The 16,983-nt window shown below is 37.6% G+C and overlaps 1 pseudogene; it reads right to left on the bottom strand.

Annotated features, from left to right (window-relative positions):
- Positions 1-15,047: 15,047 nt before the first annotated feature.
- Positions 15,048-16,490, bottom strand: LOC124461138 (annotated as a pseudogene).
- Between the last annotated feature and the right edge of the window lie 493 nt (positions 16,491-16,983).

The raw sequence follows: 16,983 nt of genomic DNA, 5'->3' as shown, positions 1-16,983 counted from the left end.
TGTGTATGTGAGTGAAGTTGAGTGGATTTTAGTTAAAGAAATGTCTGAGAATTGTCCTGGCTGAAAAAAGCTAAAAAAGGCGGAAAAACGAAAAGGCGTTGATGTTGATGTTATTGTTTTTTCCTTACATATTTCGACCAGATGTTATACAAACAAAAGGAGGGGGTAAAGGGATAAAGAATAAGTACTTTTTGACACAGAAATTCTAGAAAAAAAGTCCATCTCATACTTGGGACACACATGCAAAGTCTATGGAATAAAGAAGTCATGCTCAATCATCAATTTTTAAAGCAATATTTTATTTTTTATACCCTTGCAAAAAGGGTATATTAATTTTGGTCAAAAGTGTGCAACGCATCGAAGGATGCATCTCCGACCATATAAAGTATATATATTCTTGATCAGCACGACGAGACGAGTTCAAATAGCCATGTCCGTCCGTCCGTCCGTCCGTCCGTCCGTCCGTCCGTCCGTCTGGATCAACGCAAACTCCTCATAGACCGTAAGAGCTACAGAGCTGAAATTTTGCATGTAGGCTTGTATATACTGCAGGCGTTGTATATCAGCCGGATCGGACCACTATATCATATAGCTCCCATACAAACAGCAAAGTCACGAACAGTGACTTTTCTTAATAACTTCGTTATTTTCTGAGCTATTGAAATTTAATATTGGTGAGTTAATTACACATATAAACGACTATGCCAAATTTGATCAAGATCGGGTGACTATATCATATAGCTCCCATAGGAACGATCTTTCGAAAACAGTGACTTTGGTGAATAACTTCGTTACTTTTCACGCGATTGCTTTTAAATTAAACATTTGTTAGTTTAATATATCTGTTAATGGCTGTGCCAAATTTGATAAGGATCGGGTAACTATATCATATAGCTCCCATAGGAACGATCGGTGGAAAACTGTGACTTTGTCCAATAACTTCGTTATTTCCTATGCTACGACTGTTGGCCGTTCTTTCGCAAACATTATCCTTTTTAGATAAAACGTTTTTCCACTTTGATAGCTATAGGTAAGGAAAGAGTTACCAAAAAAGTTGCAAGGGTATACAAACTTTGACGCGGTCGAAGTTAGCCCCGGCCCTCTGGTTTTCTTTTTTTTTGTATACTTTTTCGTTTATATTAACTTGTTTCTTGTGTGTATGAAGTTATGTATTGATGTGTATATATATTTATAAATGAAACTCGACCAAGTCAAACTTGGCTTGTTAAAACTTTTTGGCCATACCAAATTCAAGGCCTTGGTAAAGGCGAATATTTCGAGCCAAACAAAAGGCTTCCATCTCTTTAAAATAACGTAGTGATTGCGATTTATTTGAGGTAAGGGTAAAGTTGGAATAATTACCAGCTGAGCCGCCCAAACGTTAACGGCTATTTGCCAACAAGACATCGACATCAACGTCGGAATGTTGAAAAGAATCGCCTAATTTGCGACCCTTGCAAATTGTGAATTCGGCCAAATCAAATAACTTACGACGCTCCTCAAAGGATGTCATCTTAGGTTCATTCATTGTTCGTATCAGATATCGATTCAATTTCTTCACCCTCATCATCCGATGATTTTACTTTTCATTTTAATTTGCTGGCAACTGCCAGACGTGCCGCCAATATTCCGAAATCAAGGGGATCGGCACATCTTGGATATGGAGTTCCGGTATGGCTGGTTTTCATAAATTGTTATTATTGGTTGTACTAACCTTTAGAATAGACATTGTTTTTTTGGTCGATTCCATATATATATATATAGTTTTTTTTTTTTTATATTTTATTTTATTTTATAAAAATTGTATATTTTGTTGTCGTGTTGTTGTTGTATTCAGTTTTTTTTTGTGTAAACTATAAATTTAAAGTACAAATTTCTGCTTGATTACAATACACTAGGCGGCATAAATATTTTGACGAAGAAAAAGTTGCGCATTTTGTTGTTTAACTTTTAAATTTCTTTATAGAAAATTATTATTTAATTTTCCTTCACTTTTTGACAAACGGGCCGTCTCTTTTGTCTTTGCTCGATGGGCAGCTTTACAAATACTTTTTTTTTTGAAGAATTATACTCAAAGGAGCTTTCATCTGTCCACAAAACACTTCTCCAGAACTCCTTTGGTTTGTTTATATGCTCCTTTGCAAATGCTAACCTTTTTAACTTGTGTAACCTTCCTATTCGGTTTCTCGTTGCGCGCCATGAATTTTATATAATCGGTTCTCCTATCGCAGCGACGATAAAGCTATCGATAACCAAAAAGAAGGCGGTAGGTGAATTGCAGCAGATCGAGATCCTCTGGTTCCGTAGCTCTTGCGGGGTGGGGGGTTGTTTGCTGAATCTCTACCTTTAATTATAAAATTTAATTTTATTAGGATCTCTACTGAAACTAACTTTAAATGAAAATAGAATGACTGACAGAAAATACTTACGAAAACCCAAGGAATTCATGTTAATAAAAAAAAAGGCGAAAGAAATGAAGGTGTATCCTTTTGTTCACAAGCTAGCGGTTACTGAGGTCAAGATGTAGATGGACCTTACCAGTTCTATACCCTCCCAACCATGAATCTTTATTGACATTTGTAAAGATTCCCAAAAAAACTGATAGATATCAACTCATGTACCCATGTCACTAGGAAAATTAATTATAAAGCTTAAGCAATCATATTTAAATTCATTATAATTTCAGATAGAAGCATTTCTTGTTGTACACGATGAATTTTAAAGAAATATTTACAGACTAATTTTAAACAGCGGGTCTGGTATGACTCAACATTTTGAGATTCTGAACTTGCAGACTTGCAAAACAATGGAACTCAAAGTTAATTAAACTATTGAATAAGAGGGACTAAAACTAGCAGTATAAACGAAAGCTTACTAGTTATACATTATTAATTATTGTAGAAGATTATAGAATAAAAAAATATAGAAGGAATATTAAAGGAATTCAGTTAACATTTTTTTTGTAATTATTCATCTTTTTCAAGTTTTCTTTTATCTTTTTTTTTTTGTTTTAAATTCTTTAAAGTTATGTTAAATTTTCAAGTCGCACAAATTCACTCATTGCTTTTGATTGCTCTTCAAGTCAAACATTATTTACGGAAATCAATCTTTTTTTTTTTTTTTTTAATTTAACTATCTGGTTGATCGCAAAACGCTGAAACAGAAATTACATCAACAAGTCAGAGTATCAATTGACTACCATCCTCCATAGTTCGCAAAAACTTGGTTGAAAGTCGCCGAATTGATACTACTTAATACACTAGGCACTTACCCCATTGTTTATTCGCTGAAAGGCCTTCCATCGTTGCACTGTGGGAGGGTGTTTATATGATGATTTCTCCTTCGCGCTTTATGACCACCATTAAACTCCGTTCACTCACTTTGCTTTTACATTTACTCTATTTTACGTTACTCTCGACTTGAATTATTTAATATAACCTTAACGAGACTTTAATTGATTCAATATTTCACTTATTTACATTCTCTTTCTTTTTTTTTTCTTTGTTTAACTTGATTAGGAATTAAAATTTTAAAAATAAGATCAGAAATGAAAATATCGGGACTTAAAGATTTCGTTCAAAACGAGGTTAATTCAAAAAAAAAATTTGTAGGAGCTTTCGAGGTGGTCACATAGACTGCGCTAAATAGGGCAACAGCAAGCAGTATCCAGAATTTGGCTAAAAGACAAACTTTGTCTGGGTCAGCAACATCAGAAGGTTAGGTAGGCCACTGCCTTTAAAACCTTGCCATACAAAAATCCGGTTCACCGAAGGTTAGGACACCTTTCGGGAAATGAGACACTTTGGCCGCACCGTAAGCCTTAACTTACAAACGTTGTGGCACTGCCGGTGTTTAGTTGGCGGTGTCTTTTCAAAGTCCGAATGCCAATTCCAGAAGGCAACGACAACCGAAAATTCGGATGCACCTGCTCCGGCACCAGAAATGGGTATTTGAAAACTCGCCGGTTTTCCAAAAAATAATCTTCCCAAACGAAAGCTTTTAGGAATATTGGCCAGAAAAAGTAAGGTTTCCAATCTAGGATATAGAGTAAGATGCAGATGGCGGCGGGGTAAAAATTCTAATTAACCTACATACCTGCTATGATTTATAACCAAAGATTTGGACTACAGCTTTTTCCTTTTTCACACTTTTCTCCTCAGAATTAAAAATGAAAATGAAGCCTAGCAAAAACTATGAAGCGCGTTGCCACCTCAAGAAAAAACGATAGATTATTTATCGCTATCCCCATATTATGCGTTTATCGATCGAGCGATACCAATATTTTTATTTATTGATTGATCGCTATTGGCAAAGTGGCGCGTAAAGACGTTAAGTTTAAAAATTTGAAAGTTTAAACTAGCGCACGCTACACCACCCGATAATATGCAACGTTAGGCAGCAAATTAGTGGGAATTAGTTCCGTATATCCTTGGCGTGAAATGTTCCTACTTCTCTACCTTGCATATTTTCTAACAAATAAAAGCAGTTTCCGAGCTTCTTTTTGATTCGACATTTTATGAATTTAGGGGCTAATTTAGCATTGAAGTTTTGAGAGAATTTGCTTAACGCGAAATTTCTGCGAAAAACTTCTTGGCCTTCTTTAAAAGAGACAGACTTACTGCGAAGATTATACTGTGCTACATTTCGATCATATGCTTTCTTAATGTTTTCTCTTATATCCTGTCGCAAAAGGTTTAACTGGTCAGTCTGATTGAGCGGTGTTATGGGCTCTTGTAACAACTTTAATTCCTTTAAAAGTTTATAATCTGATCCATGAGTAACCATGTCCAGTCCGAACAAAGCTTTAAAGGGTGAGCAACCTAAAGATTGATGCAACGAGGATCGCAATGCGCAAGATATACTCGTTAAATGTTGATCCCAAAGCGTTTGATCCTGATTTTTTAAATACGAACGGATCGCAGCTAACAGAGAACGATTAACACGCTCAGCTGCGTTGCTTTGCGGAGAATATAAAGCGGTATACTGATGTTTTATACCTAGTTCAGTAAGAAAAGAATTGAACGAATTTGCCTTAAATTGAACACCATTATCACTAACGATGATTTCCGGTACTCCAAAACAATGAAATATCTGTTTTAACAAAAATTCTTGTATATCCTCCGTGCGAAACTTTTTCAGAGGTTGTAACCAATGATATTTACTGAAATGGTCAAGAACAATTAATAAACCGACAAATCCATTTTTGCTACGAGGGTAAGGACCAAGTAAATCGATATACAGACGTTGAAAAGGTCTACAAGTTGGAATATGCTGTCCCATAGGTGGTCTAAGCGTATAATTTGGTGCTTTGGACTCCTTACAAGTGTCACATTGACGAATATGGTCCCGCACATCCTTTACCATACCAGGCCAAAAAAGAGTTCTACGTATCTTGTCAACAGTTTTCTGCATACCTGAATGTGAAGAGGTGTGGCTATCGTGAGCTTGTTTTAGAACATCAACTCTGAGTTTATCCGGTACCCATAGTTTCCAAAAAAGCTTCTCTTGATAAGAATCTCCATTGGCATGTTCGGTTCGAATATACAAATGTTTATTTACAATTTTGATATCTGGGAATTTGTCTGGATTTTCAGTGATTTTCTTCTTCAGATACATATAACTATCGTCCAAAAATGCTTCAGAGTCCAGATCTATAATCGGACCCATTTCTATCGCCTCTATCGAAAGGTTGGGCAATCTTGATAACGCGTCAGGAATCAAGTGTTCTTTTCCTTTTCTATGCGACATATTAAACTTAAATTGTTGTAAGCGAAAAATCCATCGAGCTAATCTCCCAGAAACATTTTGTTGACGCATTAGCCACAATAAACTGGAGTGATCAGTAACTACTTCAAATTCTTGCAATTCCAAATAACACCTAAATTTTTCTATAGCCAGTATAACGGCTAAACATTCGCGTTCAGTAACACTATAATTGCGTTGGGCACGACTTAACTTTTTAGACATGAAAGCAATAGGCTTCTCTTCCTCTGCGTCTGATAATTGGACAAGTACAGCGCCAATACCATAATCGCTGGCATCACAATGTAAGAAAAATTTCTTATTAAAGTCCGGGTTTTGTAGAATAGGGGCAGAAGTTAATAGATCCTTCAACTTATTCATAGAAGCTTGAGCTTCCGGAGTCCAAACAAAATTTCTTTTTGTTGACAACAGTTCCGTTATAGGATAAGTGAGATCGGCAAAATTCGGTATAAAACGGCGATACCAACCGCAAACTCCAAGAAATCCTCTAGTTTGTTTCAAATTCCTAGGTGGTGGCCAATTTTTAATACATTCAATTTTTGACAGATCGGTGCAGATACCTTTACTGTCTATTACATATCCTAAATAACTAATGCTTGCGACACAAAACTGACTTTTCTCTATGTTAATGGACAGATTAGCTTTCCGAAATTGCTCCGCAATTCTTGCTAACACCGAAAGATGAGATGAGAAATCCTCTGAATTTATACACAGATCATCTAAATAGCAAAATACACAATGGCGAAGGTCAGCAGGGACTACTTCATCCATTAGACGACTCATAGTAGATGTGGCATTACAAAGGCCGAAAGGCATAACTGTGAATTGATATAACGGTCTTCCTGGTACTGTAAATGCAGTAAGAGGTTTGGATGCTTCCGTTAATTCTATTTGCCAATAGGCATCCTTTAAATCGATTTTGGAAATAATATTTGCCTTGGGTAATCTTGAAAAAATACTGTCAATGCTGGGCAAAGGATAAGCATCCTTAATTGTGACTGCATTTAACTTGCGAGCGTCTAAGCACAGTCGCACTTTATTGGGCTTTATCACTGGTCGAATAGGAGAGCTCCAGGCGCTAACAGCTGGTTCGATAACTCCTAGTTGAATCATACGATCAATTTCTGTGTATACTAATTTTTCAACAGCGGGACTAATAGCGTAAAAACGTTGTTTTACCGGTTTGGCTTCGCCAATCTCGATATGATGTTTTATTAAAGACGTACGTCCGAGATGATGACTTGCATTGGGAAACATTTGCTTGACGGCTTCAAGCTGTCTAATTTGGGAATACGTGAGAGAATAAGAACTAGGGTCAGTCTCTAACTTTTTTTCAGAACCAATCTCGATCGAACTAATTATAGACGGGGCAAGTTCGAAAATTCTCCAAAAATCATGACCTAATATTAATCTTTTCTTCAACGTAGGAATTACAAATAATTTCAACATTCTTTCCAATCTACCGTACCGTACTATTACTTCTAACATACCAATCACATTTTGGCCGTTTCCGTCCGCTGTGCGCACTTGACCTTTAGTTTTTACAAATTGGGGAAAATGTGAAAAATCTGTTTGTGCTAAATCCGAGCCTATGCAACTAATGCTGGCACCGGTATCTAATAAACCTAATTCTGTGAACGTAAGAAATGAGACTTCTGCATAGCTCCTATTATCGTTGTCGTTTCTAAAAATTGTTGCTACAAAAAGTTTCTTGGTTTGTCTTGCGTGATCATAATATTTCCTTAGTCTTAACGTGCGTTTAGACAAGGGTTGGTCAGATCTGAAAATTCTGTCTTTAACAGTAAGGTAATGTTGTAAACGCTCAGGATATGACAAAAATCTTAGTGGGAGTTTTTGAGACTTTCGTACGTTTACTTTGTGATTCACAATGTTGATACTTTGTTGAACGTTTTCCGAGTTTGATGTAACTATTGCGGGAGCATCTGACGTTGTCTGGATGCACCCTTCGGTCGGTTTTCCGTTAGCCTTTTTATACAATCTTGACATTGAGGCTTGTAAACATTGGCCTTGCCGCAACCGTAACAAAAAATTGTGCGTTCCTCTAGACAGTTTTGCCAGGTGTGACCGGCTTCGCGACAATTCCAACAAACGAACTTTCCTTGCACAGCGGCAACTTCATATTCCTCGTCTGGGTCGGGAACTATTTTATTATCTTCGGTTTCCCCTTCTTGAATTTCAAAAATTTGTCTGCGTCCATTCGCTTTGGTGTTAGAAATTACTTTTACTTGAGGGCTGAGCTCTTGTGTTAGATTTTCTTGCATCTGTACTAATCTACGAAGGTGACCTATTGATGCGATGGATTGATATAGTAACTTTTGTCGTATCTCTGGCAACAGGTTATTTTGTAACATTTCCATCAGCTCCTCTTCCTCAAATTTTATACCGAACTTGTCAATCAAAGACGCTACCTCATCGTAAAAACAAACAAAAGATTCTCCAGCTTTTTGCTTTCTAGCACGAATCATTTCTTTGCTCATAAAATCTGATCGATAGTCTTTATATTGCTGACGAATAGCTGAACAAAACTCGCTCCATACTATTCGAGGGACTTGCTTATGATATCTCCAATACCACTCGCGGGCTTTTCCTCCAAATAATATTTGAATATGTTTACACACCCCAATAAAATCACTATCAAGAGTTTCCTCCGTTAGGGCTTTTACTCTATAAATAAATTCTTCTACTCCTAGACCTTCCGTAGATCCGTCAAAACGTAAATTCCATTTCTGCATTACATTTGCAATTTTTGCATTTTGAACAGTTGTAGGGCAGGGCGAACTTAACAGAGATCGGGTTTGGACCGTGTCTAATGGGACTTCTCGCTGGCCTAAATTCATAGGTAACGACGATACTACACGAGAAACTGTTTGTTCTATTTCTCGATTAGGACGAGTATTATTACCACGATTTGGTCTTGCTCTTCGCTGATTAGGCATGGTTCTAGGTAGTTGCGGTTCTGGTTGATTACTACTGTGACTGGCATCTAAGCATGATGCTGGTGCTTCGCTAACTGATATAGCTGGTTCGTTGAGCTGTTCTGCTCTGTCTCTTGGGACTTGACTTAGCTGTTTTGTAAAATTACGAGTCCATGCTCGAGAAGTGCTGGGTGCCAATGACAAATGTTTTTCCTTCGCTTTTGGTGAACAGTTGCCTACTACGAGCTTTATACTAGACACATTTACACATTCTCACAAATTGGGCAATGCTTTTCCTTTTCTAGTAGAGCTTCCAAACAGGATTTATGAAAAATGTGTTTACAGGGAGTACAGAAACATGTTTGCGTGTTGTCCAAAACCAAGGAACAAATTTTGCATATGTTTTCTGCTGGAGTGTCCGTATTTGGGGGACTATGTTGAACTAGAGACATTCTTTTTTTTTATTTTTAAATTATTTTCCTAAAAGTGACATGACTGGGTACATGATTTGAAATCGTAACTAGCTAAATGAACTTAAAGAATATTGGTAACTTTATTATTTTTGTTTTTGGGCTATTGCATCTACAAAATTGTTTCTTTTAGTCAGGCTCTGGCCTTTTGAATCTTCTGATCGGCAAGGCTATACTATCTGTATTACCAAGATCCAGACACCAGATTATTAAATCATCCGAGTCTTACTATAAAACAATATGTTCGTGTTCTCTTCGATTTCTTTAGACGTTCAGCTGTCGTAACATGATCTTAAATCCAATCAGTACTAATATCGAAACATCCAATATACAATAATCTAAATTGCTAAGAAAAGTTTGAACGACTTTACTAAACGCGTGCTAAATTATCGAGGACCTTAACTAAACGAGCAATTTGTGATACAGGGTATTGAAATTCTTGTTTACATTCATTCTTGCTTTTAACTTTGCGGCTGAATATTCCTAACAGAAACATCGGCTTAGCCAAGCAGACTTAAACCGTGCAGGTTCATTTATCCGCGTAAGTTAAACCATAATATAGTCTAACAAAATCGACGGAAAATTTGAAACCTCATGTTTTGATCTTAAGACTTTCCTGATATACTTGAACTCAACACTTTATCTCACTTAGGGTAGAACTACATACTTCTAAGGTGGTCTGCTGTCAAAATAACCACATGCTGTAACTTAAATAACTTCTTGTCTATATCTAATATTGTCAAGGAGTTGAGTATGCTTTTATCCTGCCCCACGTGTTGGGCGCCAAAAATTTTATGTAACCTTCCTATTCGGTTTCTCGTTGCGCGCCATGAATTTTATATAATCGGTTCTCCTATCACAGCGACGATAAAGCTATCGATAACCAAAAAGAAGGCGGTAGGTGAATTGCAGCAGATCGAGATCCTCTGGTTCCGTAGCTCTTGCGGGGTGGGGGGGTTGTTTGCTGAATCTCTACCTTTAATTATAAAATTTAATTTTATTAGGATCTCTACTGAAACTAACTTTAAATGAAAATAGAATGACTGACAGAAAATACTTACGAAAACCGCAAGGAATTCATGTTAATAAAAAAAAAGGCGAAAGAAATGAAGGTGTATCCTTTTGTTCACAAGCTAGCGGTTACTGAGGTCAAGATGTAGATGGACCTTACCAGTTCTATACCCTCCCAACCATGAATCTTTATTGACATTTGTAAAGATTCCCAAAAAAACTGATAGATATCAACTCATGTACCCATGTCACTAGGAAAATTAATTATAAAGCTTAAGCAATCATATTTAAATTCATTATAATTTCAGATAGAAGCATTTCTTGTTGTACACGATAAATTTTAAAGAAATATTTACAGACTAATTTTAAACAGCGGGTCTGGTATGACTCAACATTTTGAGATTCTGAACTTGCAGACTTGCAAAACAATGGAACTCAAAGTTAATTAAACTATTGAATAAGAGGGACTAAAACTAGCAGTATAAACGAAAGCTTACTAGTTATACATTATTAATTATTGTAGAAGATTATAGAATAAAAAAATATAGAAGGAATATTAAAGGAATTCAGTTAACATTTTTTTTGTAATTATTCATCTTTTTCAAGTTTTCTTTTATCTTTTTTTTTTTGTTTTAAATTCTTTAAAGTTATGTTAAATTTTCAAGTCGCACAAATTCACTCATTGCTTTTGATTGCTCTTCAAGTCAAACATTATTTACGGAAATCAATCTTTTTTTTTTTTTTTTTAATTTAACTATCTGGTTGATCGCAAAACGCTGAAACAGAAATTACATCAACAAGTCAGAGTATCAATTGACTACCATCCTCCATAGTTCGCAAAAACTTGGTTGAAAGTCGCCGAATTGATACTACTTAATACACTAGGCACTTACCCCATAGTTTATTCGCTGAAAGGCCTTCCATCGTTGCACTGTGGGAGGGTGTTTATATGATGATTTCTCCTTCGCGCTTTATGACCACCATTAAACTCCGTTCACTCACTTTGCTTTTACATTTACTCTATTTTACGTTACTCTCGACTTGAATTATTTAATATAACCTTAACGAGACTTTAATTGATTCAATATTTCACTTATTTACATTCTCTTTCTTTTTTTTTCTTTGTTTAACTTGATTAGGAATTAAAATTTTAAAAATAAGATCAGAAATGAAAATATCGGGACTTAAAGATTTCGTTCAAAACGAGGTTAATTCAAAAAAAAAATTTGTAGGAGCTTTCGAGGTGGTCACATAGAATGCGCTAAATAGAGCAACAGCAAGCAGTATCCAGAATTTGGCCGAAGGTTAGGACACCTTTCGGGAAATGAGACACTTTGGCCGCACCGTAAGCCTTAACTTACAAACGTTGTGGCACTGCCGGTGTTTAGTTGGCGGTGTCTTTTCAAAGTCCGAATGCCAATTCCAGAAGGCAACGACAACCGAAAATTCGGATGCACGTGCTCCGGCACCAGAAATGGGTATTTGAAAACTCGCCGGTTTTCCAAAAAATAATCTTCCCAAACGAAAGCTTTTAGGAATATTGGCCAGAAAAAGTAAGGTTTCCAATCTAGGATATAGAGTAAGATGCAGATGGCGGCGGGGTAAAAATTCTAATTAACCTACATACCTGCTATGATTTATAACCAAAGATTTGGACTACAGCTTTTTCCTTTTTCACACTTTTCTCCTCAGAATTAAAAATGAAAATGAAGCCTAGCAAAAACTATGGAGCGCGTTGCCACCTCAAGAAAAACGATAGATTATTTATCGCTATCCCCATATTATGCGTTTATCGATCGAGCGATACCAATATTTTTATTTATTGATTGATCGCTATTGGCAAAGTGGCGCGTAAAGACGTTAAGTTTAAAAATTTGAAAGTTTAAACTAGCGCATGCTACACTTGTTAACCTTTGAAATGAAAGGAACGTCCTTGGCTACAAATGTTCCGAACTCTCCTTCTTTCAAGCGCCGTCTGACTATCCTCTCGCTGATTGACTTATTGGCTGTCAAATTCAGCAAATCGGCTGCTTTTTGAGGCTTCAGCAATACGTTTTTTTTAAATTCCTGTAGTAGGACTAGTTTAAATTTTTCAACGAGTTATACTTTTTGTCCTTATTTATTTGGTAGTGCACCGTTTGTCGAGACACCTGGTACTCTTTGGCAATGTCCACTATTTTTTTTCCGGCGTGAAACTTAGCCACCATTGCCGATATAACCTCCAAACTTAATTCAGCCGTTTTAGCCATGGTTTACAATATGCCCTTCTAAATTTTTATTTTTTCAGTATCTTAAATATTTATTAAATTTAAATACATACGACTGTTGATTCAAACGCGCTCAAAACTGAATTCACATGTGCGAAATGATTTCGTCAAAATACTTATGCCACGCAGAAATTTGATGTTTGCTTGCATTCTTATAAGCAGAAAGAGAATGCAAAAGCTAAAGAACTTAAAATTTGGCATGCACATAGCTGTTAATAGATTCTTTGTTTGGCATTCATTTTAGCACCGTTATTTAACGGTACTACGCATGGACAGCTTCAAGAGGCACAAAACGATTTCGTCAAAATACTTATGCCGCCTAGTGTATATTGACATGCTGTGGGATTATGTAGCAATTAATTGGCAATTCCGTTCAAGTGGCGTATAATTAATGCGATTAATATTATTTCAATGGAAATTATTCTTTCATTTTAATGATGCATAATTCGTGATAATTAAATTGTTCTTGTTCAATGTGAAAAGTTGTGTGGTAATTGAATGTGAACGATATCAAATGGCAATGGAAACAAAGAAAAATCATGTAACACTATATATGTATGTATTTGTTGAATTTGAAGGCAAACCGGAGTTTCAAATGGCCCCAACTGATTTCAGACCTGCATCTTATATGCTCGGCCATTTTTTAGCCATTTTTAGTTGTCGGAGATTTGAAACGCATCCTATTTTATGGGTCCTTCCTGAGCCATGGAAAGTTTTCTAACCTTTGTACGACGGTTTGAAAACCACGCCTTGAGCTGCAACAAATGAAACATTCAATTACTACCTTATATATGCATTGTTTTCATGCTTATAGTTAAACTTACCTGACGATCAGTTAGCTGCAATTTCTCAGCCAACTGTTGACACTTCTGGGGTCAAATACATATTTGATTTGAACTCAAGTTCCATCTCTTAGACTTGATATTCTGAATGGTTTTTACGACCTACAGGCTTTCTAGGAGTAACACTGCTAGGAGTGCTAGGACAGCTAACCAATGGACCTTCAGTAATAGCTAAAGAAGATTAAAAAGAGAATTAGTTCAATAATTGTTATGGCACTTGTTAATGAAAAAATAACGATAGATATATTAATTTTAGCCTCTAAATTTGTAAAAATAATCAACAAAACGGAATTTCTAAAAGGCTCCATTAAAATATACCTCAACTTTGGTATCAGAAAACAAGTTATCAGACCCCAGTTCCTTTGCTACACCCATGAATGCATTGCATTCCCATCTCCCCCCCGCTTTGGTTTGTTCTCATTGTTGGACAGGAAGATATTGAACTGAACCGCATTCAGAGTTTATGGCACCCGCAGTTTAAACTTTTTCATTCAATTCAGTTAAGTTGATTTTCGCTTTACTTTCGCATTTTGTTGCTGCTTTTTGTTGTCTTGCCGGTGCCTGTGCCTCCCTTTCTACCTGGATTGTTGACCTGGCTTTCTTCTGTTACACTTTGGTATAGACGAAAGACCTTCGTCCTGGTCCTGGCTAATGGTGATTATTGCATTTTACTCTCCTGCTGGCACTTAAAGCGGCATCCCCAGCAGATGGCACCGATGAAGGGAGTGGTGGCTTGAAGGCATTGAAGTGTGACACTATTGCACACACACACACGCACACACACACAAAAAGCTGAAATGCGGACAGGAGGGCTGCGGCTAACTGCAGGTACAGCTACGCAAATATCCTGCAGGCGAGAACAAGAGCCGACTTTCAAGACCAAGTCCATCCAGCAGCAGCTGCCAACTTCGGCCGTGTGGAAGAAAGTGCAAAGTAAATTCACAACAGCTACAAACTCTAATTCCCTTTTCCCTTTTCAGCCACAACTACAAGTCCGGGTGCGGATGTGCCAGGCAAATGCACAACTCTCTAGCTAGGACAAGATTTGGCTCCTACTGCAAACTTTGATTAAATCACACAACAAACTGAGTAAGTTTACCAAGAAGCGAAAATGGGGGAGTGTGGGGTATAAGAAAGGTTCATGCTGCCAGCGGTTTGTGTGGGACAGATTCAAGTGGTTGGCCACAGGGCCACTGACTGCAGTTAACTTCAATGCGAAAAAGGTGAGGGAGAAAAGTAAAGGCAAGTAAATAAATTCATTAAACGATTAGAATTCAGAGTCGTTTCTTTTTCTGTGCTGGAGCTTAAATATTCAGTTATCTGAATTACGGATTAAGTAGACTAATGTGGCAGTGGCCCGTGCCAGGTGCCAGTCAACATTGTTTTAAGCACAACTAACTTAGTTTCTGCAAACTAATGAAGTCGAATAAAAAAATAATTAGCAACAGCAACAACTAGTATTAAGTGCCATTTAAATACATACCAAAGTGATTTTGTAGAAGAACTTAGAACACTTATGAATCTCTACTAAATGTTTGGCATCCTTCATTTAAACCAAAATCTCTGCTGTGCGAGGCATTGACCACATTATAAAGCACTTTCACTTCACTAATTAATGCACAACCTGCAACTATCCTTGAAACTTGGCCATGTCGGCCACATTAGTCTGCAATTTATGAAATGTTTCTATGATTTGGAAGTTTAACTAATTACACAAGGTACAAGGTACTTATACATTTATTCTGTTTGGAAAGTTAATAATGTGTGAATATATGAAATCATTTATTGTAAATGGATTCACTTCACAAAGAATTTGGATATTCTTTCCATTCATGATGCATACGGATTTGGCTTGCCTGTGAGAACGCCAAACCGTTCCCACTCTGCATTGATACTTGATAACTATGACTTGCAAATAACACTTGTAAATTTTAAATACCCTCAGTGTATTGGACCCTCCCTAATCACTGCCAAGCTTCAATTCCCATTTGTCCGATCGGGGTGGGGTGACGGGTTTTGGCGTATCAACAGCCTTGGGAGCACGACAACGATTACATCTCTGACGATACCAGAAATTCTTATTGAAACAGTAGCAGCATTCCCAGTCGGTCTTATGAATGCGCCAACGGCGAGCCACCCTCATGAAAGATGGTGAACCACTGAAAAGGGGTTCGGCTGCATACTCCGATTTGCTGGCCTTGCAACGATTGCAATTGGAGCGCCAAACAAAATTGCTGTACCAATTGTCACGAGCCGGTCTTCATTTACGGGGTCGACGTTGACGATTCAGCTGCTGCCGATCCTGTTGGTGTTCCCGATTGTTCGATGGAGCGAACTCTCGAGGATATCTAAAGCGGATGCCACGACCCTTGCGCGTTGATAGATATGCTGGTAAAACCGTTATAGTTTCTCCCATAAATTTGCTGCCATTCAGGCATCTAATGGCCATTTCCGCCATGAACGGACTTATATACATATGTAATGGTCGCCTCACCCTTTGATCGTCCATTTTGCTTATTTTTGTACACAAAAATCCTTGGTTTACTCGCATGGTCCACAGCGATCATTCCCACGGAACTAAAGAACATGAGAATATCATTTTTCGTCACACTCAGACGCATGCCGAGCACAAAGATCGTCTCTGGTTTCAGTTCGAATCGCTCTTGCCCGAGCAAAATGAACGGGACACCATCAATGGACGGTAATATATTTGGACTCATACTCGTCGGTTCCTTTGTCAAACTCCTGGCCAATAACATACTGAAGCTCATGGATATGCCAGTCTGTTGTCGATGATATTGTTGTTGTCGCTGTTCACCAATATCCATCGATGGCTGAACCACATTTCTGTTCATTTCGGCTAACCCGAAACGACTTGACCTCGAGCTCAATATCATGGTTGAAGATGCCGCCATGATTGTGGGCGTTGCCATTGTGGTCACACTGTGGCGTCTACCCAAGTCACGATGTCCACCAACGCCGCCTTCTTCAGTTTCGTTCTGGTCTAGCCCTTGACCTTGAACTCTGCCGAATTCACAGTAGCTGCTTCTGCCCAATAACAATGGACCACGCGCAACTCCGCTGCCATCCTCGAACCTATATATGTCGCCAAAAGAACCGAAAGCACTAGCCGAACTGTTTAAATAATTTGGATGTAGATAAATTTGGTTTTGATGAATTCCGAAAAAAATTTGGCGTGTAAAAGGGTTAGCATACTGATGAACAATAAACCACTGAGTTTAATATCTCATAAGAACTTTTTTTACTTCAATGTTACTGAACTGTGTCTGCCACTGCCAGAACACGTCTTGATCGTTCGTTTGCTTGCTTATTACTAAATTTTTAATTCTTACGTAACTACGTAGGTCATATAGGGTTATAAAGAGTGACAGTGACAGAGCATACCAGACTGGCGCCAGTATATTCTAGAAAACTTAAGAGAAAATACAAAAACAAAAGCATTGTGAGATGTGCAAGATCATTCATGAGTCTTTGCCTTGCTGCGTATAGTAAAGTTAAATGACAATTGGTTCCTCAACATCCCGCCCCCCCCTGAAACTCCGTTTCTAAACCCGGTAGGGCTGCAATCTTCGTGATAGGGCGAGTAACTTCTGATTTGGTGAGAACCTGAACCGCTCTGACGAGTACATCATCTCCTGTGAACACCTGAGTTACCCGTCCTAAGAGCCATGCC

This window comes from Drosophila willistoni, unplaced genomic scaffold (genome assembly GCF_018902025.1).
Source record: "Drosophila willistoni isolate 14030-0811.24 unplaced genomic scaffold, UCI_dwil_1.1 Seg209.1, whole genome shotgun sequence".
Taxonomy (NCBI): domain Eukaryota; kingdom Metazoa; phylum Arthropoda; class Insecta; order Diptera; family Drosophilidae; genus Drosophila; species Drosophila willistoni.
The sequence above is the reverse complement of the archived record's forward strand: the minus strand, read 5'-3'. Positions and strand labels throughout refer to the sequence as shown.